The 26,990-nt window shown below is 41.4% G+C and overlaps 1 protein-coding gene and 1 long non-coding RNA gene across 6 annotated transcripts in view; one reads left to right on the top strand and one right to left on the bottom strand.

Moving 5' to 3' along the window:
• The window catches only part of LOC144341137 (uncharacterized), a 61,777-nt gene extending 48,404 nt beyond the window's left edge, over positions 1-13,373 (top strand). For 2 of the 5 annotated variants that reach the window (XR_013417806.1, XR_013417807.1), the window contains exons 3-4: positions 12,652-12,711; positions 12,814-13,372. This is a non-coding gene — a long non-coding RNA (uncharacterized LOC144341137). Of the gene's footprint in view, positions 1-12,651; positions 12,712-12,813 lie in introns of all 5 variants that reach the window. The other 3 variants (XR_013417805.1, XR_013417804.1, XR_013417803.1) reach the window with 3 other exon arrangements.
• Positions 1-26,990, bottom strand: part of NWD2 (NACHT and WD repeat domain containing 2) — a 202,838-nt gene that overhangs the window by 33,623 nt on the left and 142,225 nt on the right. The window lies entirely within an intron of this gene.

The following is a 26,990-nucleotide window of genomic DNA, read 5'->3' as shown; positions in this document are numbered from 1 at the left end:
GTTGAATTCCCTTTTGACCTGCAAATCCAGGCTGATTCCTCTCCTCCTTCCCAAGATGCAACTATTTTTATACATTTGTTATATACCCCATTTGTCTATTAGCAAATTCCATATATACAAATATATGCTATATGTTTTTTATTTTAAAATTTACACACATATGAGACATATTCTGTACTTTTAAAATTCATTTTTTTGCAATGGTTCTATGTAGATAAGTTGAAATCCAATCTATTCTTTTGTAGAACTGTGATATTCCATCCCAAGAATGTTCCACATTTTTGCCATCAATTTTTTTTTACTGATGAATATTTAGATTCTCCCAATGTCTTTTTTGCTTTTATAAATATTACCATACCAATGATCCTATCATTAAGCCAGCAATTTTTTTCCTTTTTAAAAAAAATTTAAGAGAAATATATTCTAAATGTTATTTTTTATTTCAATAGGTTTTTGGGGAACAGGTGGTATTGGCTAAGTTCTAGTATTGGTATTGAATAAGTTCTTTAGTGGTGATTTCTGAGATTTCTGCACCCATCACCTGAGCAGTGTACACCGTACCCAATGTGTGGACTTTTATCCTTCATCCCCTCCCCCGCTTTCCCCCAAGTTCCTCAAGTCCATTGTATCATTCTTATGCCTTTGCATCCTCATAGCTTAGCTCCCACTTATGAGAACATATGATGTTTGGTTTTGCATTTCTGAGTTACTTCACTTATGATAATGGTCTCCAACTCCACCCAGGTGGCTGCAAATTCCATTATTTTGTTCCTTTTTATGGCTGAGTAGTATTCTATATATATCTCTCACATTTTTATCCACTTGTTGATTGATGGGCATTTGGCCTCATTCCATATTTTTGCAATTGCAAATTGTGCTGCTATAAACATGTGTGTGCGAGTATCTTTTTCGAATAATGTCTTCTTTTCCTCGGGTAGATACCCAAGAATGGGATTGCTGGGTCAAATGTTGGATCTACTTTTAGTTCCTTAGGGAATCTCCACACTGTTTTCCATAGTGGTTGTACTAGTTTACATTCCCACCAGCAGTGTAAAAGTGTTCCCTTTTCACCACATCCACACCAACATCTATTATTTTTTGGGTTTTTGATTCCGGCCATTCTTAAAGCCAGCAAATATTAAGGGCATTACATGAGTGGAAATGACACCAATTTATATTTATATATTTTATGTACATATATAAAGGCATATAAATATTTTTATTTTAAAAATATATATAAGTTCCATGCTCAGACCTGATTTCTCACTCCATACTTAAAAGCCTGGACTCCAGTCCTGTTTCGGCGCCTGTGGATCCTAGTTCTCACAGCTGCTGTCCAGCTGGCTCGGTCCCTATGCCGGCCTGGATACACTGCACAATGCCTGGCCCACAACAGGCTCTCACTTCTTTTGCTGCCTTGTTGGGGGCCAGCCCTAGTCAGTGTGTCTAAGGGTTCTTTCAAGGCTGCCTGTGTGTGTACAGATCCTGCTGAGGCTTTTCAGCCATGCTTGGAAAGCCTTACAAAAAAGCTGAGTTGCTCATAACATCCTGCTGATCTGGCGTTTCAAGGGAAGTTTCTTCTTTTTAACTGAGGACACAGCAGACAGGCCTGGGAGGAAGGCTGGCCTGTGCACCATGGGCCTGAGAGGTTGACGGAGGGAAAGCTGGCTCAGTAAGTGTTGTTTAAATGGTGACACCAGCGTCATTAATGGGTATCAATTCTGAAGACCTGGGTTTATGAAGTGTTCTCTTCAGTATGTGCTTAATCCTTAATTGGACTTTCACATTTATAAATTCTGGATATTGAGTATCTTTTGCTCTTTTTTTTTGTTTTGTTTTGTTTTGTTTTTTTGAGACGGAGTATTGCTCTATCGCCCAGGCTGGAGTGCAATGGCCAGATCTCAGCTCATTGCAAGCTCCGCCTCCCAGGTTCACGCCATTCTCCTGCCTCAGCCTCCCAAGTAGCTGGGACTACTGGTGCCCGCCACCTCGCCCGGCTATTTTTTTTTGTATTTTTAGTAGAGACGGGGTTTCACCGTGTTAGCCAGGATGGTCTCCATTTCCTGACCTCTTGATCCGCCCGTCTTGGTCTCCCAAAGTGCTGGGATTACAGGCGTGAGCCACCGTGCCCAGCCTCTTTTGCCTATTTTAAAGTAATGATTTATTTACCTGGCATCACCAGCTTCTCCACATGAGAAAGGGGAATATGAACGAATTCTAGACCATTCACTCATTTGATCTTTAGAACCACATTGTGATACACTACCTCCACTTTAAAGCAAAGAGATCTGAGAGTGAGAGAGGTCAAGTAACTTGTAGAGGAATCTGACCCCAGGTCTCCTCAAACTTCGAAGTTTATGCTATTTCTCCCATACATGCTTTTTTCAGGGATATTTCCAAATAGCCCTTTTATCCCTTTCAACTCTTTAAAGCAAATTTCAATTGAAAACAAATACCTAAATTGCCTTTTATACTTTCATTTCATCCCAATATATGTCTTAAATAAAGGACATTGAATGTAGTTTAACTTTTATTAATATGGAGGCACCAACAGTGGGTCAGAGCAGCAGCTCTCTGCTCTGTGACCTCAGCCAAGTTACTTAACCCCTTTGTGCTCCAGTGTGCTCTCTTATTTGTAAAATATAGAATCCAACAATTTCAATTTCAGTGGATTTCCCTGTGGGTTAACGACATTAATATAAGTAAAGAAATTGGAATGGTAACTGACACATAAATGCTCTATAAAGGCTAACACTCTTATTATTGATGAATTAATCAATAATCCATCACTGTATAATCTGTTGATCAAATTCTTTTTTTTTTTTGAGACGGAGTCTCGCTCTGTCGCCCGGGCTGGAGTGCAGTGGCCGGATCTCAGCTCACTGAAAGCTCTGCCTCCCGAGTTCACGCCATTCTCCTGCCTCAGCCTCCCAAGTAGCTGGGACTACAGGCGCCTGCCACCTTGCCCGGCTAGTTTTTTTGTATTTTTTAGTAGAGACGGGGTTTCACGGTGTTAGCCAGGATGGTCTCGATCTCCCGACCTCGTGATCCGCGCGTCTCAGCCTCCCAAAGTGCTGGGATTACAGGCTTGAGCCACCGCGCCCGGCCTCAAATTCTTTTATACTTTTTTGGTTCTCCAAATGTCAGGCTATAAGATGCGATTTTTCCTGCTGTCACTGTACCCACTTCCAGCACTCTTCCTTTACTAGATCAAATGTGGAATGAGAAACTAGGCAAGCCAGCTTTTATAGAAGTGTACATTAAGTAAGTCTGAATGATATTCAACAAGGTAAGATTCATGGCTTTAGCAGAGTCTTGTTACAGCGACTTCTGGAGCAAAAAGGTAATTTATCTTTGTTTATTTCTGGGTGTTGGGTTTTTTTTTTTTCTTTTTTTTTTTTCAGGGCTGGCTGAGGCCACTTAAAGCTGATCTCTAGATGAAGAGGGTGTACTTCTCTATGATGTGAAGAAGTCTAGTGTAGGCGGTAGTGATTTTTAAAAAGAGCTTATTGTGAAAACTTTCACACATGCTCAAAAGTACAGATAATAGCATAACAAGCCCCTGGATACCTATTACCCAGTTTTACCAAGTATCAACACTTTGATAATCCTCTTTCAGAATCCTATCATTTGATCACAGAAATTCCTTCATCATGAATTTTTAAAATAAAAGTTTTAATGTAATCCTAATGATACTATTACATTCAGCAGAATTAAGGATAATTTCTTTTTTTCTTTTTTCTTTTATTATACTTTAAGTTCTAGGGTACATGTGCAGAATGTGCAGTTTTGTTACATAGGTATACACGTGCCATGGTGGTTTGCTGCACCCATCCACCCATCACCTACATTAGGTATTTCTCCTAATGCTATCCCTCCCCTAGCAACCCACCCCCTGACAGGCCATGGTGTGTGATGTTCCCTTCTCTGTGTCCATGTGTTCTCATTGTTCAATTCCCACTTATGAGTGAGAACATGCAGTGTTTGGTTTTCTGTTCTTGTGATAGTTTGCTGAGAATGATGGTTTCCAGCTTCATCCATGTCTCTGCAAAGGACATGAACTCATCCTTTTTCATGACTGCATAGTATTCCATGGTGTATATGTGCACATTTTCTTTATCCAGTCAATCATTGATGGGCATTTGGGTTGGTTCCAAGTCTTTGCTATTGTGAATACTACCACAATAAACGTATGTATGCATGTGTCTTTATAGTAGAATTATTTATAATCCTTTGGGTATATAACCAGTAATGGGATTGCTGGGTCAAATGGTATTTCTAGTTCTAGGTCCTTGAGGAATTGCCACACTGTCTTCCACAATGATTGAACTAATTTACACTCTCACAAACAGTGTAAAAGCATTCCTATTTCTTCATATCCTCTCCAGCATCTGTTGTTTTCTGACTTTTAATGATCACAATTCTAACTGGTGTGAGATGGTATCTCATTGTGGTTTTGATTTGCATTTCTCTAATGACCAGTGATGATGAGCATTTTTCCATATGTCTGTTGGCTGTATAAATGTCTTCTTTTGAGAAGTGTCTGTTCACATCCTTTGCCTACTTTTTGATGGGATTGTTTGCTTCTTTCTTGTACATTTGTTTAAGTTCTTTGTAGATTCTGGATATTAGCTCTTTGTCAGATGGATAGACTGCAAAAATTTTCTCCCATTCTGTAGGCTGCCTGTTCACTCTGATAACAGTTTCTTTTGCTGTACAGAAGCTCTTTAATTTCATTAGATCCAATTTGTCAATTTTGGCTTTTGTTGCCATTGCTTTTGGTGTTTTAGACATGAAGTATTTGCCCATGCCTGTGTCCTGAATGGTATTGCCCAGGTTTTCTTCTAGGATTTTTATGGTCCTAGGTCTTACATTTATGTCTTTGATCCATTTTTTCATAAGGTGTAAGGAAGGGGTCCAGTTTCAGTTTTCTGCATATGGCTAGCCAGTTTTCCCAACACTATTCATTAAATAGGGAAATCTTTTCTCCATTGCTTGTTTGTGTCAGGTTTGTCAAAGATCAGATTGTTGTAGATGTGTGGTGTTATTTCTGAGGCCTCTGTTCCATTCTATTGGTCTATATATCTGTTTTGGTACTAGTACGATGCTGTTTTGGTTACTATAGCCTTGTAGTATATTTTGAAGTCAGGTAGCATGATGCCTCCAGCTTTATTCTTCTTTCCCAGGATTGTCTTGGCTATATGGCCTCTATTTTGGTTCCACATGAAGTTTAAAGTAGTTTTTTGCAATGCTGTGAAGAAAGCCATTGGTAGCTTGATGGGGATAGCACTGTATCTATAAATTACTTTGGGCGGTATGGCCATTTTCATGATACTGATTCTTCATACCTATGAGCATGGAATGTTTTTCCATTTGTTTGTATCCTCTCTTATTTTCTTGAGCAGTGGTTTGTAGTTCTCCTGGAAGAGGTCCTTCACATCCCTTGTAAGTTGTATTTGTAGGTATTTTACTGTCTTAGTAGCAATTGTGAATGGGAGTTCACTCATGATTTGGTTGTTTGTCTGTTATTGGTGTATAGGAATGCTTGTGATTTTTGCACATTGATTTTATATCCTGAGATTTGCTAAAGTTGCTTATTGGCTTAAGGAGATTTTGGGCTGAGACAATGGGGTTTTCAAAATAAACAATCATGTCATCTGCAAACAGAGACAATTTGACTTCCTCTGTTCCTATTTGAATACCCTTTATTTCTTTCTCTTGCCTGATTACCCTGGCCAGAACTTCCAATACTATGTTGAATAGGAGTGGTGAGAGAGAGCATACTTGTTTTGTGCCCATTTTCAAAGGGAATGCTTCCCCTTCAATATGATACTGGCTGTGGGTTTGTCATAAATATCTCTTATTATTTTGAGATATGTTCCATCAATACCTAGTTTATTGAGAGTTTTTAGCATGAATGAGTGTTGAATTTTCTTGAAGGCCTTTTTTTGCATCTACTGAGATAATCATGTGGTTTTTGTCATTTGTTCTGTTTATATGATGGATTATGTTTATTGAGTTGCATATGTTGAACTAGCCTTGCATCCCAGGTACGAAGCCGACCTGATTGTGGTGGATAAGCTTTTTGATGTGCTGCTCGATTTGGTTTGCCAGTATTTTATTGAGGATTTTTGCATCGATGTTCATCAGAGATACTGGCCCTAAATTTTCTTTCTTTGTTGTGTCTCTGCCAGGTTTTGGTATCAGGATGATGCTGGCCTCATAAAATGAGTTAGGGAGGATTCCCTCTTTTTCTTTTGTTTGGAATAGTTTCAGAAGGAATGTTAACAGCTCCTCTTTGTACCTCTGGTAGAATTTGGCTGTGAATCTGTCTGGTCCTGGACTTTTTTTTGATTGGTAGGCTATTAATTACTGCCTCGATTTCAGAACTTTTTATTGGTTTATTCATGGATTTGACTTCTTCCTGGTTTAGACTTGGGAGGGTATATGTGTTCAGAAATTCATCAATTTCTTCTAGATTTTCTAGTTTATTTGCATAGAGGTGTTTATAGTATTCTCTGATAGTAGTTTGTATTTCTGTGGGATCTGTGGTGATATCCCCTATATCATTTTTTATTGCGTCTATTTGATTCTTTTCTCTTTCCTGCTTTATTAGTCTGGCTAGCCGTCTATTTTGTTGATCTTTTCAAAAAACCAGCTCCTGGATTCTTTAATTTTTTGAAGGCTTTTTCATGCCTCTATCTCCTTCAGTTCTGCTCTGATCTTAGTTATTTGTTGTCTTCTGCTAGCTTTTGAATTTGTTTGCTGTTGCTTCTCTAGTTCTTTTAATTTTGATGTTAGGGTGTCAGTTTTAGATATTTCCTGCTTTCTCTTGTGGGCATTTAGTGCTACAAATTTCCCTCTACATACTGCTTTAAATATGTGTCCCAGAGATTCTGGTATATTGTGTCTTCATTCTCATCGATTTCAAAGAACATCTTTATTTCTGCCTTCATTTCATTATTTGCCCAGTAGTCATTCAGGAGCAGTTTGTTCAGTTTCTATGTAGTTGTGTGGTTCTGAGTGAGTTCTGTAATCATGAATTCTAATTTGATTACACTGTGGTCTGAGAGACTGTTATGATTTCTGTTCTTTTGCATTTGCTGAGGAGTGTTTTACTTCCAACTATGTGGTCAATTTTAGAATAAGCGTGATAAGGTGCTGAGAAGAATGCATATTCTGTTGATTTGGGGTGGAGAGTTCAGTAGATGTCTATTAGTTCTTCTTGGTCCAGAACTGAGTTCATGTCCTGAATATCCTTTTTAATTTTCTGCCTTGTTGCTCTAATATTGGCAGTGGGGTGTCAAAATCTCCCACTATTATTGTGTGGGAGTCTAAGTCTCTTTGTAGGTCTCTAAGAACTTGCTTTATGAATCTGGTGCTCCTGTGTTGGGTGCATATATATTTAGGATAGTTAGCTCTTCTTGCTGCATTAATCCCTTTACCATTATATAATGTCCTTGTCTCTTTTGATCTTTGTTGGTTTAAAGTCTGTTTTATCAGAGATTAGGATTGCAACTCCTGCTTTTTTTTGCTTTTCATTTGCTAGGTAAATATTCCTCCATCCCTTTATTTTGAGCCTATGTGTGTCTTTGCATGTGAGATGGGTCTCCTGAATACAGCACACTGATGGGTCTTGACTCTTTATCCAATTTGCCAGTCTGTGTTTTCTATTTGGGATATTTAGCCCATTTACATTTAAGGGTAATATTGTTATGTGTGAATTTGATCCTGTCATTAAGATGCTAGCTGGTTGTTTTGCCCATTAGTTGATGCAGTTTCTTCATAGTGTCGATGTTCTTTACAATTTGGTATGTTTTTGCAGTGGCTGGTACCAGTTGTTCCTTTCCGTGTTTAGTGCTTCCTTCAGAAGCTCTTGTAAGGGAGGCCTGTTGGTGACAAAATCTCTCAGCATTTGCTTGTCTGTAAAGGATTTTATTTCTCCTTTTCTTATGAAGCTTAGTTTGGCTGGATATGAAATTCTGGGTTGAAAATTCTTTTATTTAAGAATGTTGAATATTGGCCCCCACTCTCTTCTGACTTGCAGGATTTCTGCAGAGAGATCTGCTGTTAGTCTGATGGGCTTCCCTTTGTGGGTAGCTCGGTCTTTCTCTCTGGCTGCCCTTAACATTTTTTCCTTCATTTCAACCTCGGTGAATCTGCGGATTATGTGTCTTGGGGTTGCTCTTCTCGAGGAGTATCTTTGTGGTGTTCTCTGTATTTCCTGAATTTGAATGTTGGCCTGCCTTGCTAGGTTGGGGAAGTTCTCCTGGATAATATCCCGAGGAGTGTTTTCCAACTTGGTTCCATTCTCCTGGTCACTTTCAGGCACACCAATCAAACATAGACCTGGTCTTTCCACATAGTCCCATATTTCTTGAAGGCTTTGTTCATTCCTTTTTATTCTTTTTTCCACAATCTTGTCTTCATGCTTTATTTCATTAAGTTGATCTTCAATCTCTGATATCCTTTCTTCTGCTTGATCGATTTGCCTATTGATACATGTGTATGCCTCACGAAGTTCTCGTGCTGTGTTTTTCTGCTCCATCAGGTCATTTATGTTCTTCTCTAAACTGGTTATTCTAGTTAGCCATACCTCTAACCTTTTCTTCAAGGTTTTTAGCTTCCTTGCGATGGGTTAGAACATGCTCCTTTAGCTTGGTGGAGTTTGTTATTACTCACCTGAAGTCTACTTCCGTTAACTTGTCAAACTCATTCTCCATCCCGTTCTGTACCCTTGCTGGCAAGGAGTTGTGATCCATTGGAGGAGAAGAGGCATTCTGTTTTTTGGAATTTTCAGCCTTTCTGCTCTCATTTCTCCCCATCTTTGTGGATTTATCTACCTTGGGTCTTTGATGTTCGTGACCTTTGGATGGGGTCTTTGAATGGACGTGCTATTTCTGTTTGTTAGTTTTCCTTCTGACAGTCAGGCCCCTCTGCTGCCGGTCTACTGGTGTTTGCTGGAGGTCCACTCCCGACCCTGTTTGCCTGGATATCACCAGCGGAGGCTGCAGAACAGCAAAGATTGCTGCCTGTTCTTTCCTCTGGAAGCTTTGTCCCAGAGGGGCACCTGTCAGATGCCAGCCAGAGTTCTCCCGGAGGAGGTGTCTATCAGCCTCTACTGGGAGATGTCTCCCAATCAGGATACACAGGGGTCAGGGACCCACTTGAGGAGGCAGTCTGACCCTTACCAGAGCTCCAACGCTGTGCTGGGAGGTCTGCTGCTCTCTTCAGAGCCATCAGGTAGGGATGTTTAAGTCCTGCTGAAGCTGTGCCCATAGCTGCGCCTTTGCCCAGGTGCTCTGTCCCAGGGAGATGGGGGTTTTATCTATAAGTCCCTGACTGGGGCTGCTGCCTTTTTTTCAGAGAGGCCCTGCCCAGAGAAGAAAAATCTGGCAGTCTGGCCACAGCAGCCTTGCTGAGCTGCAGTGGGCTCCACCCAGTTTGAACTTCCCAGCAGCTTTGTTAACACTGTGAGCGTAAAACCGCCTACTCAAGCCTCGGCAATGGTGGACGCCCCTCCCCCAACCAAGCTCGAGTGTCCCAGGTCAATCTCAGACTGCTGCTGTGCTGGCAGCGAGAATTTCAAGCCAGTGGATCTTCGTTTGCTGGGCTGCGTGGGGGTGGGACCTGCTGAGCCAGACCACTTGGCTCCCTGGCTTCAGCACCCCTTTCCAGGGAGGTTAATGGTTCTGTCTTGCTGGCATTCCAGGCACCACTGGGGTGTGGAAAAAAAGAACTGCAGCTAGTTAAGTGTCTGCCCAGATGGCTGCCCAGTTTTGTGCTTCAAACCCAGGGCCCTGGTGCAGTAGACACCACAGGGAATCTCCTGGTTTGCAGGTTATGAAGACCATGGGACAAGTGCAGTATCTGTGCTGGAGTTCCTCAGGCTCAGTTCCTCACAGCTTCCCTTGGGTAGGGGAGAAAATTCCCTGACCCCTTGCACTTCCCAGGTGAGGCGACACCCCAACCTGCTTCTGCTCACCCTCTGTGGGCTGCACCCACTGCCCAACCAGTCCCAATGAGATGAACCAGGTACCTCAGTTGGAAATGCAGAAATCACCTGCCTTCTGTGTTGATCTCACTGGGAGCTGCAGACTGGAGCTGTTCGAATTCCACCATCTTGCCCTATCAAGGATAATTTCTTAATTATCTCCACAATTGGTCTACATTTAGATTTTCCCAGTTGCTTCAAAATTTCTTTTTGCAGCTGCCTTGAATTAAGATCCAGATGAAGTCCATATATTGTCTTAAGTTTGTAGGCTGCTAGAAGGCATTTTATTCTATAATATCCCCACTCCCTCTCATGTCACTGATTGGTTGGATAAGCAGGTTGTTCATCCTGTTGACCAGTGGTTTTCAAAGTGTGGCCCCTGGATCAGTGGCATCAGTATCTCCTGGGAACTTGCCAGAAATGCAAATATTATCCCACAGAATCACAAATTTGGGAGTAGGGCCTAAGACATTTCCATTTAACAAGCCCTCCAAGCTCTCCTCCTTGGGTACTAACGTTGTTGAATATCTCACAGTGTAGATTTAGCTGGGTGCCACTCCTCCTGTTGTCATTTGCCTTCTTCAATCAGCTTCCCGATAAGCTGGTAGTTAGATTTAGAGCCTTAATTATGTTCAGGTTCATTTTTTTCTTTACGTTCTGGGATACATGTGCAGAATGTGCAAGTTACATAGGTATACGTGTGCCATGGTGGTTTGCTGCCCCTATCAACCCATCATCTAGGTTTTAAGTCCTGCAGGCATTAGGTATTTGTTCTAATGCTCTCCTTCCCCTAGGCCCCAACCCCGCTGACAGGCCCCAGTGTATGATGTTCCCCTTCCTGTGTCCATGTGTTCTCACTATTCAACTCCAACTTATGAGTGAGAACATGCAGTGTTTGGTTTTCTATTCCTGTGTTAATTTGCTGAGAATGATGGCTTCCAGCTTCATCCATGTCCCTGCAAAGGACATGAACTCATTTTTTCTTTTTTTCTTTGAGACGGAGTTTTGCTCTTGTTGCCCAGGCTGGAGTGCAGTGGTGTGATCTTGCCTCACTGCAACCCCTGCCTCCTGGGTTCAAGCGATTCTCCTGCATCGGCCTCCCAAGTAGCTGGGATTATAGGTATGCGCCAACACGCCTGGCTAATTTAGTATTTTTAGTACAGACAGGGTTTCTCCATGTTGGTCAGGCTGGTCTCAAACTCCCGACCTCACGTGATCCACTGACCTCGGCCTCCCAAAGTGCTGGGATTATAGGCATGAGCCACCGCCCTCATTTTTTTATGGCTGCATAGTATTCCATAGTGTATATGTGCCACATTCTCTTTATCCATTCTGTCATTCATGGGCATTTGGGTTGGTTCCAAGTCTTTGCTATTGTAAATAATGCTGCAATAAACATACACGTGCACGTGTCTTTATGGTAGAATGATTTATAATCCTTTGGGTGTATACCCAGTAATGGGATTGCTGGGTCAAATGGCATTTCTGGTTCTAGATCCTTTTTTTAAGGCAAGAATTCTTCACAGATGGTACAGTGTCCTTCCCACTGTATCAATTATGAGGCACATAAGATCTGTGTGACTCACTGTTAGAAATGCTGAGACAGGCCAATGCTTGGGATGTGTTGGTCTGTTTCACTGGCTGTCTAGATCCATTCTTTCCTTTGGGATTGCAAGACAATGATTTTCTAGTATCATTTACTCTGCATGTATTAATCATTTTGTATCTTTTTTTTTTGCAGCTGCTGGTGTTGCTTATTTTAGGACTATGACAACCTCCATGTTCAGAGTTAAAAGTGGCATGAAAACGTGACTTCTTGTTTATAAACTTTAAAAAATCTTTAGAGAATTTTTTCATAACCCTTATGATAAACCCTGAACAGTTTAGCAACCACTTATTTAATTAGTGAAGAAATTACAATTTAACAATTCTGGGTTCTGGTTCTAAATCAATTGCCGTCTACCTGTGTGGCTATGCTAGGTCAAATTGCCTGATCAACAAAGATCTGTTAAGTACATCTAAACCCCCTGGTCCCCCTTTCTCTACAATGACTGTAATATCACATATTCCTACCTACCTGGCAAGGATGTTAAAATGTTCCAAGATAACATATGTCAGAACACTCTGGGTGAAATTATAAAAATGTGTCCCTTAGACCTGACTCTTTATGAAGTAGAGCAATGTTTTTCTCAAACAGTTTTTGACTGAGACCTACAGCAAGGAACACATTTTATATTAAGACTCTGTTCAAACAAACTCACGTTAGAAATGGAAAGTCTCAGTTGTCACCCCAGACCTATAGAATCAGAAATTCTAGGAGTGGATTCAGTAATCTGTTTCACTACATAATTGTTAACTTTATTACATGCAATTCACCCTGATGTTTTCTATTCTATTCTATTCTATTCTATTCTATTTTATTCTATTCTATTCTATTCTATTCCATTCCATTCCATTCCATTCCATTCCATTCCATTCCATTCCACTAAAAAATTGCTGATGGCAACCTACTAGATAGAAAGATTTATTGATCTACTATTAGACTGCAACCCACATTTTAAAAATGTATAATCCTCCTAAGAAAATCTCTTCCCTTACATGGTTCTAGAGTCGCTCTCCAGAAGATTGCTTCATTCTTATAATTTGTCTCCCTGCAGGCAAGTGCCCCTGATCTCACACATGATTACCTACAAAGTCAAGATGATGCTGTCATAAAGGTATAAAATGGGTTCCCAGAGGTGGGTGACATTGATTTGAACTACAGGAAAATCTTTACACTGAGGATACTCATTTATTTGTTCATTGATTCATCATTTCAGTGAAGAGGAAGGTACAATAAATGGAAGACAAGATTATTGCCTGACACATATACACCATGGAATACTATGCAGCCATAAAAAAGGATGAGTTTGTGTCCTTTGTAGGGACATGGATGCAGCTGGAAACCATCATTCTCAGCAAACTATCGCAAGAACAGAAAACCAGACACTGCATGTTCTCACTCATAGGTGGGAACTGAACAATGAGATCACTTGGACTTGGGAAGGGGAACATCACACACCAGGGCCTATCACGGGGAGGGGGGAGGAGGGAGGGATTGCATTGGGAGTTATACCTGATGTAAATGACGAGTTGATGGGTGCTGACGAGTTGATGGGTGCAGCACACCAACATGGCACAAGTATACATATGGAACAAACCTGCACGTTATGCACATGTACCCTAGAACTTAAAGTATTAAAAAAAAAAAAAAAAGATTATTGCCTGATACGGTTTGGATCTGTGTCCCTGCACAAATCTCATGTTCAGTTGTAATCCCCAGTATTGGAGATGGGGCCTGGTGGGAGGTGACTGGATCAGAAAGGCACTCTCTAATGAATGGTTTTACACTATCCCCTTTGGTGCTGTTGTCATGATAGTGAGTGAGTTCTCACCAGATCTGGTTGTTTAAAAGTGTGTAGCATCTTCCCCTCTCTCTATTGCTACTGTTCCACCTTGTAAGATGTCTTGCTCCTCCTTCACCTTCTGCCATGATTGTAAGTTCCCTGAGGCCTCTCCAGAAGCTGAGTGGATGTCGCCATGCCTCCTGTACAGCCTGTGGAACCATGAGCCAATTAACCTCTTTTCTTCATAAATTATCCAGTCTCACGTATTTCTTCATAGCTGTGAGAGAACTGACTAATACACTGCCCTTCCTGAGGTCATAGGCTGGATCAGAAAGAGGGATATGGGACAGGCAAGCAGTGGTGAAAGAACAAAGAGCATGGTAATGTCTGTAATGGCTCACAGACTTCAGAGAAGATGGAACTAATCAGAAGGTTGACTATGGATGGAGAAGAAATCAAAATTCGAACTGGCCTCCACTGGATAAAAAGGATTTCACTGGGTATATTGTGATGAGGGTAGGAAAGGACCTTCTAGATGGGGTATGCAGCTAGGCAAATGCTCATAGTTACTAACAGGGAGGGGTGCTTTTCAGAGGCAATTAGAAGCCCGGCAATAATAACAACAGAGCTTTCATATTTTAAAATCAATAATCATATCACTTACTGAGTACTTCCTATGACATTATAAGTTAGATACTGTTTGTTATTCCCAACGTCGAGGAAGTCTAATTAGTCACACAGCAAGTATATGGCAAAATGGAGATGTAAGCGCACGCAGGTTTACATAACTTTGAAGTTCAAAATCCTGTCCATTATTATCTATAGCATGACTGGGATGAAGCTCATGTTAAGAGCCAGCATGTACTGGTGTGTAATGGTATTTAAGGGAAAAGTGGCTCAAGTGGGGACTGGCTGAGGAATGTGGACCTAATTCTATAGGTCTCTCATTCTTATGATCTTGATGAGCTACAAGATACCAATTGTTTTGAAAAGGAAGTACTAAAGTTTGTCAGTGAAAATTTAATTAGGGCTACTATCAGTATCATTCTTACGAGCTTTCATTTTAATGTACATTCCTGAACTGAATCTAAAAGTGCTTCAAATCCCACAAACTGCACATGACTTGAAGCCTATCTCTTTTATGCCATAGACTATAAAAATAGCTAAGTCTGCCCACAGAAATGTTTCACAAATGTGAACCCCATTTTTGCAGTGTATGGTTTGCAGAAATAAGTAGAGTCGCTGCTCTCTGCTATCAAAGATGATCTATGAATTACAGCTTTGTCCTAGAGAGGATTTGAGCTTTAAATCAGGTCTAATGATGCTTCATGCAAGTGAGCATGGGAGAAAGAAAAATGCAGGCAAAACTCATCTTTTTGTCAGGAACCCACTCCTCAGAAATCATCTCCACTGGGGAAACTGGATCTGACTCCTAGGAGTTTGTTTCCCCTGTACTAGGAGCACCAGTGTTCTTATAGTTGGGTAGTTTCCCTGGGGCCCCTAGATCTTTGCACATGTGGGTGCTTTAATTATTCTGAACCCTTCATGTTCACCTGAGCTAAATTAAGTATTCAAAAACCTATTAAAACACTCTCTCTTATTGTTCCCTTGACCCATATCGCTAGGTAAAAATGACCTTTTTAAAATTTGTTTTCTTATTTATCATGTTCCTTTCCTTTTCTACTATAAACTACCAGAATGAAGGGTCCTTGTCTGTCTCACTCATCACTGTATTCTCATGCCTAGAACAGTACCTGGTACATAATAAGGGCACAATAAATATTTGTTGGATGAAGAGAGGGCAGCTCGTGAGAGTGGCATGCTGCGGGCTTAGAAATTTTCTCCATACCTTTTCTTCTAGTAGACTTTGTTTTTGGTGACTCCACAAAAAGATTAGAAAGAAATGAGCTGCCTAAGTCTCTCTCAGGGAGTTAATTACTAGGGTTGGGATCTCTTAGTTATCAAAAATCCTTGAAACATTCAAAGCACGGTTGTCTATGCTATGAAAAATGGTGCATCAAGCATAAAAACTAGATTTTATATAGCAAAAGCTGACAAAAGACAATAGTGATAGTCAAAATAAAATCTTAGACTTGGTAGAGACTTTAGGGAGAATGTAGTTTCCTCATTTCAGAGATGTTCAGAGATAAGATCAGCCAGGGCTAGAACTTATTAGCATTTCTAATCCCAGCCTGATCTTTCTACTTTACACACATAAATGCCTTCTTCATATGAGAAATTCAAAATAAGAATTCAATTCACCAACAGATAAAAATTCTAGATATGGGGGAAGTACACTGCATTTAAATAATATTACAGAAGACAATGTCTGATGAAAATGAATCAACATTGTCTTCTTCCCTATAATACCTCTGTGATTATCCATTTGATTAACAGCACACAATGTAATTCAGTGCTTCAACATCTAATTTTCATAAATCACCATGTTTGTTGCTGGGGAAGATAAAAAGAAAAGGAAAAAACAGTGTTCCTGATCTCAGACACATAGAAGTAACCACAACGGAAGGCAGTGCTATAATGAAAGTGTAAAATAGGTACTATTCTAGTGGGTTTTGTGCCGCTATAAAAGAATATCTGAGACTGAGCAATTTATAAAGAAAATAAATTTATTTCTCACAGTTCTGGAGGCTGAGAAGTCCAAGGACATGACAGCAGCATCTCCTCAGCACCTGGTGTGACCCTTCTTGCTGTGTCATAACATGGCATAAGGGCAAGTTAGCACACAGAACAAAGAGAGAAACTGAGGCTGAACTTATCCTTTTTATTGGGAATCTACTCCTGAAATAACAAATCCACTCCCAAGGTAATGGTGCTAATCAATTTATGATTAATGAATTAATCACCTCTTAAAAGTCCCAGCTCTTAATATCATCACAATGGCAATTAAATTTCAGCATGAATTTTCGAGGGTCCACTCAAACCATAGCAGGTACACAGAATTGGGTATCATTGATCTGCACTGGAACACAGAGGAAGGTTTTTCACTGAGGACAATTTCAACAGGAGGAGAAAAGACACTGCAGATGGGAAAATAGCAAGGGCAGAAGTTCAGAGGTCTGAAGAAGGGCATGGATGTTCAAAGAACTAGAAAGGTGTACAGAAGATACTTGTTCCAGAAAAGAAAATAGAAGGCCTCAAGGTGGACGGTAGAAGACCTTCAGGCTTATATTAATTTTTTTTTTCTAATTCTTTTTGGAGATCACTGAGTTTTTGGGTAGGGGACTAACATAATCACACATGTCTTTTAATGAAATAATTCTGGCATAAAATTCTGGGAAGAAAGCAGCTGCAGCCGGAGGGATCAATGAGCAGCCCAGGTTAGAGAAGATGAGGTTCTGAACCTGGGAAGTACCCAAAGCAATGGAATACAGTCATAGATGGAAGACAATGTGTGAGTCTGTAAACCACACAGGGATAGGGAGGAATCAAAAGTACAAGAGAAAGAGTTAACTGGCAGAGAAGATCCTGGGGTAGTGAAGATCAAGGTGGTATCTCTGGAGAGCACTTTTTCTTGTTAAGCCAGTTGGCAAACTGGGCCACATGGAGGTAGGAGATCTTCTCAGGTGGAGATGGGTAGGCACACCCAGGGGGCTCATGGAGGCTGTCCTCTGTTTCTCAATAAGAGGGAAATAAGATCTCTGGCCAAGGAGGAAACAGAGCACAGATAAGTTTAGGGACTGGATAAGTGAAAAACAGCTATACAAAACTGACATTATAAGCTGTTCCAGGAGACATGGCCCTTAATTTAACAAGTAGTTTATTGATACTTACATTACCGATATCTGTTTTTGAAAACAACTGTTATGATCACTTGTTCTGTTTGTACAAAATGTCTTGTACAAAATGACTATACAACTTCAATAAATAGCACAGGTCACTGAAGAATCCTCAATAATCCTGCTTTCCAAGTGCTGTGGTTTGGATATGGTTTGTTTGGCCCTCCCATGTCTTGTGTTGAAAGGTATTCCTTTATTGTAACACAAATGGATTAAGATATCAACTAAGTCTGTTTCAGTTGACGTTTAAACATAACTGTAAGAACCACAACAAAACAATATAACTATTGTTCTTTAAGGAAAGACCATCTGGCTTTTCCAATTCTCATTTCAAGAAATGCAAATTGATTGACATGAAACACACACACTTTCCATTTTGTTTGTAATGCAGTAATGGTCAAAATAAAAGCAAAATTCCCCATCACAGCTTCCATAAAATGCCTATTTGTCAGTTACTCATCAAGAGTAGGCACATAGGGAAATTAGTTACAAAGCTGAAATGAAATGAAATGTTTGAGAATTCTTAGCTGGCTTTCTGAACATGGGCAAGAATCAGGTACATTTTTATATTGAAAATGGTCCTTCTAAGTGAATTGATGATGAGGGGGAACTCTGTGTCATTGAAGGGAGGAAATATATGCCACCACTCCAGTTTTCTGACTACAGATGGGCAAGTCCTCTTCACTGAAGGCTGGTTAACAGCTATAGGCAAATGGAAAAATCCATGCTGAATGAGCCTGATGCCCTCAAACACAACTCACAAAGGGAATTTCTCTTTATTTTCCCACTGGAAGGAATGCTGGGGAAATTGACCTGTTAGCTCTGAGCTTCTTCATTACTTAAGATATATAGGACAGATAGCAACACACTTGGAGACTAATACTAGGAATATTAGAATGGATGGGAAGGCAAACTAATGGTAAGGGATTTTAAAAGAGGCAATTTACTCATGCGTATCTGTTTAGAGTCTGTTGATTTCCAAAGTTGCTGAAGCTTCCAGTTTTGAGATGGTTGGGGATACAGAGTCTATAATCTTAACTCCAGTTACTTGCTACTTACTGATTTAGAAAATATGGGAGACAGAAAAGAAGTGTCCAAAAGTTTCAGAAAGGAAAACCCGGTCTAGTGATACTCAAACCTGAGCATGCATCAGAATCACCTGGTGAGCTTGTTAAAAGACCGGGCCTCTCCCTAGAATTTTTGATTCTTTAGTTCTGGGATGGGGCCAGGAAATCTGCATTTCTAAGCAACTCCTAGGTGATTAGATGCCACTGGTATAGGACTATATCTGAAGAAGCAGCATAAAGTTACAATCCCAAGTAAAAGCATAGAGTTTAGGCCTTAAAGAAAGACTTACAGAAATTAAGTTTGTTCTGGAGAAAGAGGATAAAAAGGAAAACTATGTTTTTTACCCCAAAAGATTTAGTCAGAGGTCACTTCACATCAACAATAGGAAGAATTGAAGAAAGAGGTCTTAAGTGGGAAACAGAGCTATTTTAAAGCCAGGAATAAGAGAAATAGTGGGCCACCAGGTGAAATGAGGGATTTTTCAACTGAGTGATCTCAAAGAGAAATCCTTCATCATTTTAATTCAAAAGTAGTAACTTTAAGATATGTAGCTACTAAAATAAGTGCATTTGAAAGAAGTCAAAAAATTCTTTTAAAAATACTTATCTTAACCAAGATGTTTGAAATTAAAAATAATATAAACTGGGGTTAAGCTGAATCCAGGCCTGTTCCTACTGTATTTTTGGAGCCAGAAGATGGCCAGAGAGGCTTAATAAGTGAGGTCCTTTGCCTCAGCCACCCATGAAATGAAAATGTGATTGGCCCTGCTAGTGTGACAAACTCCTTATCTAGATTTTTCTTTTCTTTTTTTTTTTTTTTTTTTTTTGAGATGGAGTCTCGCTCTGTCGCCCAGGCTGGAGTGCAGTGGCCGGATCTCAGCTCACTGCAAGCTCCGCCTCCCGGGTTCATGCCATTCTCCCGCCTCAGCCTCCCCAGTAGGTGGGACTACAGGCGCCCGCCACCTCACCCGGCTAGTTTTTTGTATTTTTTAGTAGAGACAGGGTTTCACCGTGTTAGCCAGGATGGTCTCGATCTCCTGACCTCGTGATCCGCCCGTCTCGGCCTCCCAAAGTGCTGGGATTACAGGCTTGAGCCACCGCGCCCGGCTAGATTTTTCTTGAGGGAGTTGGGTGGGAAAATTACAAAGCCATAAGCATTGACTTTCATATGTGGACTTCATCTGCAATGTCTCTAAATGTGCAATTAAAGACACAAGCCGCCATTTAAAAAGAGCATTAAATATGTTCCTTTCACAATTCAGTATTATAAAATTTGTACCTTTCTTGACGAACTGTCATGCTTCCTTTTTATCATATGATAAAAAATGTGAAATTTACTATGTTCCACTTTTTGTCATGGCAGCCAGGAAATCCCATGTTATGTCTTCTGTTCACATCTGGCATTTTCCCTTGAAGGCATTTCTGATATAGTTGCTTCTCCCTAGCTCCTTATTTCTTAGTCAGCATTCATTTTTGTCTCTTTTAATGTGGGGGGGAAAAAGAAAAGCAAAGGCAAAACTAAAAACTTACTGTTTCTTTTAATATAAGTTTCTGTCAAATTCTTTTTGGTATAGATATGATTACATATAATGAATTAAAAAAATATAACCCTGTTTAGTCACAAATATTTGCAAAGCATGTAAGAGTCTTTTTATAAAGATAGGGCTGACCCTAAGGCAGGATGTCCTTTTTAGGGGCCAAAGGTTGTGGCAAAGAACATAGGCTTTGAATGCAGACCTCTGGGATTTGAAACCTGTCCCTGCCATATTGGTTGGTGATCCTGGATAAGTTATCTATTTTTTAAAACTGTTACTTTCAGTTCTGGGATACATGTGCTGAATGTGCAGGTTACATAGGTATACATGTGACACGGCTTGCTGCACCTATCAACCCGGCATGTAGGTTTTAAGCTCTGCATGCATTAGGTATTTGTCTTAATGCTCTCCCTCCCCTTTCTCCCCACCCCCCCGACAGGCCCCAGTGTATGATGTTCCCCTCCCTGTGTCCATGTGTTCTCATTGTTCAGCTCCCACTTACAACTGAGAACATGCAGTGTTTGGTTTTCTGTTCCTGTGTTAGTTTGCTGAGGATGATGGTTTCCAGCTTCATCCATGTCCCTGCAAAGGACATGAACTCATTTTTTTTTTTTTTTATTATACTTTAAGTTCTAGGGTACATGTGCACAACATGCAGGTTTGTTACATATGTATACATGTGCCATGTTGGTGTGCTGCACCCATTAACTCGTCATTTACATTAGGTATATCTCCTAATGCTATCCCTCCTCCCACCCCCTCCCCACAAGAGGACTCGGTGTGTGATGTTCCCCTTCCTGTGTCCAAGTGATCTCATTGTTCAATTCCCACCTATGAGTGAGAACATGCAGTATTTGGTTTTCTGTTCTTGCGATAGTTTGCTGAGGATGATGGTTTCCAGCTGCATCCATGTCCCTGCAAAGGACATGAACTCGTTCTTTTTTATGGCTGCAGAGTATTCCATGGTGTATATGTGTCACATTTTCTTTATGACTCTGGACAAGTTATTTAACCCCTCTAGGCCTTGGGCCTTGGTAAAATGGCCTTAACTGAAGTACCAGCCTCCAAAGAATCCAGTGAGGATTAATTGATGTTTTGAATAGAGTGCTTTGAACAATGCCTGACCATGGTAAGTATTTGTTAAATGTTATCTATTTTAATTAAAAGCTGTGGTGATGAAACTGTGCAACTCACTTGGTTGTGGAGTTAAATGGTGCCGCTTCAATGTCAATGCATGTTTCTGGGCAATGAGAGATCTGTTTTCAATCTAGAGTTGATTGGGAAGATAGGCTTCCACCAAATGAGTGCTCACAATGACACCCTTCTACAGCCATAGCATGGCCCATGCAGAACCCAAAGGCAGTGGACAGACAGATTAACAGAAAGATGCAGTAGAGGAGGGAGGGAGAGAGAGAGAGAGAGAAAGAGAAAGAGAAAGAGAGACAGAGAGAGAGAGAGAGAGGCTGTTCCCAGGGTAACAAGTTGCTAGGGACAAACATTTGGCAAGGGGTGCTGGCGAGAAATTTCCTTGTTCAAGCAATTTCCTTCAACAACGTCTAATGAAAAGGCTCTGTACTTACAATGAACCTGAGAACGTTGGGGAATTGGTAATAAGGGCTCTGAAGTCACCTTCACTCCAGAACGAGCTACTTTGTGGGGGCTGGCGAGTCTGACTCTGCCGGGCAGGCTGGCGGCTAGAGACCAAGATGAGAGCTGGGGTTGCTGCTCAAGCCTGAAGGTAACATGCAGGCGGAATTCCTTCTTCCTGAGGGACCTCAGTCTTTTTCTCTCAAGTCCACTTCAACTGACTGAATGAGACTCATCCGCATGATGGAGGGTAATATGCTTTACTCAGAGTCTACTGATTAAAATGTCAATCTCACCTAAAAAATACCTTCACAGAAAAATACAGACTGGTATTTGACCAAATACCTGGGTACTCTGGCCCGGTGAATTTGACACATAAAACTAACCCTCACATGGGTTTTCCCTAAACTTCAGGATTTTCATTAAAACCCGAAGGAAGGGCAAAAGGCTATTGCAACACTGTAACGAGAAGCTCCTAGACACTTCTGCTGGGCTGACTAAAAAGTGGCCACCCTATTCCTGAGACGCTCATCCCTATCACCATCTTCCAGGCTATCTCAATGGAGACTGGAAAGGGATTCATTCCAGGAAACCGGAGGAGGAGTCGCTTCGCTTTTTTTTTTTTTTTTGAGGCGAAGTTTCACTCTTGTCACCCAGGCTGGAGTGCTATGGCATGATCTCGGCTCACTGCAACCTCCTCCTCTTGGGTTCAAGCAATTCTCCCGCTTCAGCCTCCCGAGTAGCTGGGATTACAGGCATCCACCACCACGCCCGGCTAATTTTTGTATTTTTAGTAGAGACGGGGTTTCACCATGTTGGCCAGGCAGGTCTCGAACTCCTGACCTCAGGTGATCCACCCGCCTCGCCCTCCCAAAGTGCCGGGATTACAGGGGTGAACCACCCTGCCCAGCCTCGCTTTGCTTTTTACTTTACTCAGATTGAGTTCCACTTCTCTCATCAAGGGAGGGAAGTTCCATCTGTAGAGACCGGGAAGGTCACATTTGACTCCCTGAGACCTGTTGAGCTGAAGAAGTTTACAGAATCCTCTCCAGTGAACACAGCAGGTGGAACACACTTAGAGATTTCTTTAGAGAACCTGAGATGGGGCTTTAAAGAATAGAGACGGCAACAAACTACTGAGAGCTGCCCGTGAAGTCAGGATAAGGCAGGCTGTGCCTCCAGAGATGGGCACGGCCCGGGGGTAAGGAGTGTGAGTTTCCTGTGGGTGAATTAGTAGGCATGACAGAGCCAGGCTCCAACCATCTTAAAGGGACTTCATCCAACAGGGCCACATGCCAGGGCGAGGACTCCACCAGTAAGAAGAAATAAGGTGGATTGCTGGGGTAGGAGTGGAACTGGGATGGAAGTCCCAAGAAGACAATCACATAATATTATTTGTGTCAGGATGGAGATTTCCACTAAAAGCCTCCTCACAAATGAACTCCATGAAAGAGCTCCCCGTATTTGTGCACCAGTCATGATGGCGTGCAAGATGGCAGGCAGGGTTGGCCATATTTCCCTTAGTTTTTGCTCCTTGTCTTCTATTTCCCTTTGATTGACCTGCAAAACTGAGAAATAGTACTTTGAGGTCCAGAAGGCAGGGAGTGGGATGAAGGAAGAAGAACAAAGAGGGCTGATCTGAGAACTGACCAGGCCCCTCCCCATTATGGATCTAAGAAATTGAACCAAGGAGAGGCGGATTCTTTTTTTTTTTTTTTTTGAGATGGAGTTTCGCTCTTGTTGCCCAGGCTAGAGTGCAATGATGCGATCTCGGCTCACTGCAACCTCTGGGAGAGGCGGACTCTTTGTTTTTTTTTTTGAGATGGAGTTTCACTCTTGCTGCCCAGTCTAGAGTGCAACGATGTGATCTCGGCTCACTGCAAACTCCGGGAGAGGCGGACTCTTTAAACTGGATGTGGGATGTGGTACTGACACTTTGATTTGGACTGGCTTGGACTTAGTACTTGAAAGTGGGTCTTGATAGCATCTGTCTGAGACAAATTCCTTCCCCAGTGGGAAGGAATCCAGCAAAGCACATTTATAGGCAGTGATGCAAAAAACAAAACAAAATAAACCGCAAGTTCTCTGTTCTTTCTCCTATGTGTCCTCAGTTGAGCTCAGCCCCTTCAGTATATTGGTTGTATAAATTTACGAAGACTTAGCTCCGTCTGAGTCTAGCATGTGTCACTGTTGTTCTGATTTATCATACACTTTGGAAGGCTGTGTGGCCCTCCACATGTCAGGGCACTATCTGCCTGTCAACTGAGGGCTAGGCGGAGGGTGAGGTCTCAGTTAAGAATTAACATAAAGGGGCCAGGCACACTGGCTCGCACTTGTAAGCCCAGGATTGGGGGGCAGGTGGATCACTTGAGGTCAGGAGTTTGAGACCAGTCTGGCCAACATGGTGAAACCCCATCTCTACTAGAAAAAATTAGCTGGGCATGGTGGTGTGCACCTGTAATCCCAGCTACTCGGGAGGCTGAGGCAGGAGAATCACTTGAACCCAGGAGGTGGAGGTTGCAGTGAGCCAAGATTGAGCCACTGCACACTTCAGCCTGGGCAGTAGAGGGAGGCTCTGTCTCAAAAAAGAAAAAAAAAAAAAGAAAGAAAAGAATAATCATAAAGGTTCCCTATAGAGGCAAATAGGCCAATTTGTATAATATTCTGAGTAAACGAGACAATCAGGGAGAAACAGAAATTTCCTATATACATGGATACATCTCTACTACAAACACTAGTTAGCAACTTTCCTGTTCCTCTGGGGTTAGACTAGCTTTCAGGTAAGCTAAATAAAAAATAAATTAGTGATGCTGCAGAACACATATAACACTAGTACTATGGCTTATACATAGCCCTTCTTTTAATTAATGTCAGGAGGCAATCTACTCCTCTCACTTTATTATTGTAATTTTGAGTCTTATCAGTAAGCACTCAAATGCCTGTTTCTGGGGATCACTGTCATTTATTGTGTTAGATACTATACAAAGCAATAGAGTTGATTTTTCAGTTTGTATTAATTAATAACTGTTATTTATGTCTAGCATCTGCTCTGAGCCATCCTGGCATGAACTAATTTCATTATCTCCCTTGCAAAATCTTGGTCTCACTCTACGGAGACTTTTAGTTTACGCGAAAACAACACAGATGAAAATATAAAGAAAATATGGCAAAGAAGAATCTTACGATGAAAACAGGCTAGACAGATAACAATGAGGTGCGATTATACGTTTACTTAAGTGCTTAGTGTGGTTATCTTAAGGGATGGAAAATATTAGGCAGATGACAGCCACAAAGATTTCCACATTCCCACTGCAGGTTTCTCTTCCCCATTTAATTTTCCATCTTTCTTAGAGGATGTCTGAAAGAATTAACACTCATGTTTGCAGGTCCATCTTTGCCATTGGAGAACCATTCTTTTCACAATTGTATGCCAAAGTAAAGAATTACCTTTCCAAGGATAGCCTTGTACTCCCAACCTAGGAGTAAAGGAATCAGACCAATTCAAGTGGCCCAGTGGAGCTGAGCCTTAAGAAGCAGAAAGTTCTGAGAGGAGAGAGGGACGTTAAGTTAACAGGAAATCCGCAGAAGTCCGTGTTACATCAGGAGCTGTGAAGAATATATATAGCGGAAGGGAAGTTAGGAAGCCAGTAACCCCAAATTCAAGCCAACAGAGTGCTTGCTGCTGCAGAGAATTCAGCTTTTCAATGTATTTGGAAAGAAAGATTAAAACAGTGGTCCCTACTAAGAGACGTAACAGCCCATTAAGGAGTCTGTGGTAGTAGTTGCATCCATTTTGCATTTCTTAGTATGTCTGGACCATCTTCTTTGGAAACTTTCCAGTTGTACTTATATTGAGTAATTATGGATTTTCTCCACTCCTTATCACATGTTTTGACATTTCTTCCCATAACAACACATAGCCTAGGAAATAACAAAAGGTCTTAAGAAAATTAAAACTACTAAAACTTCTTGAGAACCCCTTCCAAGATCTTAAGGGTCAATCATTTCTGTTGTAAAATTTCTGACAGAGAAAATATATAAAAGGACCAACAAAATAATGATTATTCATAGCATGAAAGACAGTTTTCTCTGAATCCCATCTTTTATTTGATTCTGATCAAGGTCAGAGTTTCCCCCGCAACCCCCGGATGTTTCCTGCTAGCCTAAAGTGAACCCTTTGTTTTCTAAGAAAAGGGCCCAACATTCATGGCTTGGCCTCACTGCCTGCTGCCTTTCACTTCCTGAGGTGCCATGGGTCAGAGCCAATGCATTCAGAGAGGGGAACCAAATGACAGCCTGCTCCCAGGCACTGTTCACTTGAGTGTGGCTGGAAATGATTTTATGTCAGACCGAGATTTGGGTCATGAGAATTTCTGAAGCGTCCACAACATTCACAGACATCCTAGGGTGAATAAGAGACTGCCATGGTCCTTGGAAATTCTCCAAAAGAGAGATCAGCTCCTCTAGTTTTAAGATGACTCTAGAAGGGTCAGAAAACTGGGACTGGTGGAGACAACGTTAAGTTGAATAAATTGCCAACTGCTGAGTCAGTCTTCACTCAGAGGCATTTATTGAGTGCCCTGTGGTGTGCAGAGATCTGTAGGAGCAATTAGCAAAGGCTAAGCTCAAGCTAGCAAAATGAGTAACACAGTTCAGTGAGGTCCACTGCTGGTGACTCCCTGCCCGCTCGCACTCATTTGATTCTAGTTTCGCTAACTGTACTCCAAAATATTCTTACATCATCTACACTAGTGATTCTCAATAGAGGTTGGAGGAGAATTTTGCTCCCCAGGAGACATTTTGGGCTGTCACAGTTTGGGGTGGTGGTAGAGGGGTTGCTATTGGTATCTAGTGGTTAGACACCATGAGATGCTGTTAAATATCGTAAATGTTCACAGCAGCCCCCGCCACAGAGAATTATCCGGCCTGAGGTGTCAGTATAGCTGAGGCTGGGAAACCCGGATCTAAATGGTCTACTTTAAGCTATTTAGTGATCATGTTTTATCATCTATGTTCTAGTCTTCAGTTTTGATGGGCGCTTATTAGGCTCAAGCCTCTGTAATATACTCTTAGGTGTATAGATTTAAGAGTTTGCTTTTACCTTTATTCATGTTTTAATTAATTAATTTTTTTTTGAGACAGGGTCTCATTCTGTTGCCCAGGCTGGAGTGCAGTGGTGTGATCTCGGCTCACTGCAACCTCTGCCTCCCAGGTTCAAGCAGTTCTCCCACCTCAGCCTCCCAAGTATCTGGGATTACAGGTGCACCACCACACCCAGCTAATTTTTTGTGTTTTTAGTAGAGACAGGGTTTCACCATGTTGGCCAGGCTGGTCTCGAACTCCTGATCTCAAGTAATTGACCCTCAGCCTCCCAAAGTGCTGGGATGACAGGCATGAGCCACTGTGCCTGGTCTGTGTTTTAATTTATTAAATGAACATACTTAAGCTGATGAAAATATGTGCAGAATATAGTGATTTTCATCATCTCTTAAATTTGGTAACAGCCTTTTATAGCTGGGGAAGACACTGGAGCAGGAGGGCGCAGGACTTGTGGGGGCTGATGGGGTCACCCAGCGAGGTCTCCATGTCTCAGCTTCCTCATCTGGATGATGATGAGGATGGCT

This window comes from Macaca mulatta, chromosome 5 (assembly GCF_049350105.2).
Source record: "Macaca mulatta isolate MMU2019108-1 chromosome 5, T2T-MMU8v2.0, whole genome shotgun sequence".
NCBI lineage: Eukaryota > Metazoa > Chordata > Mammalia > Primates > Cercopithecidae > Macaca > Macaca mulatta.
The sequence above is the reverse complement of the archived record's forward strand: the minus strand, read 5'-3'. Positions and strand labels throughout refer to the sequence as shown.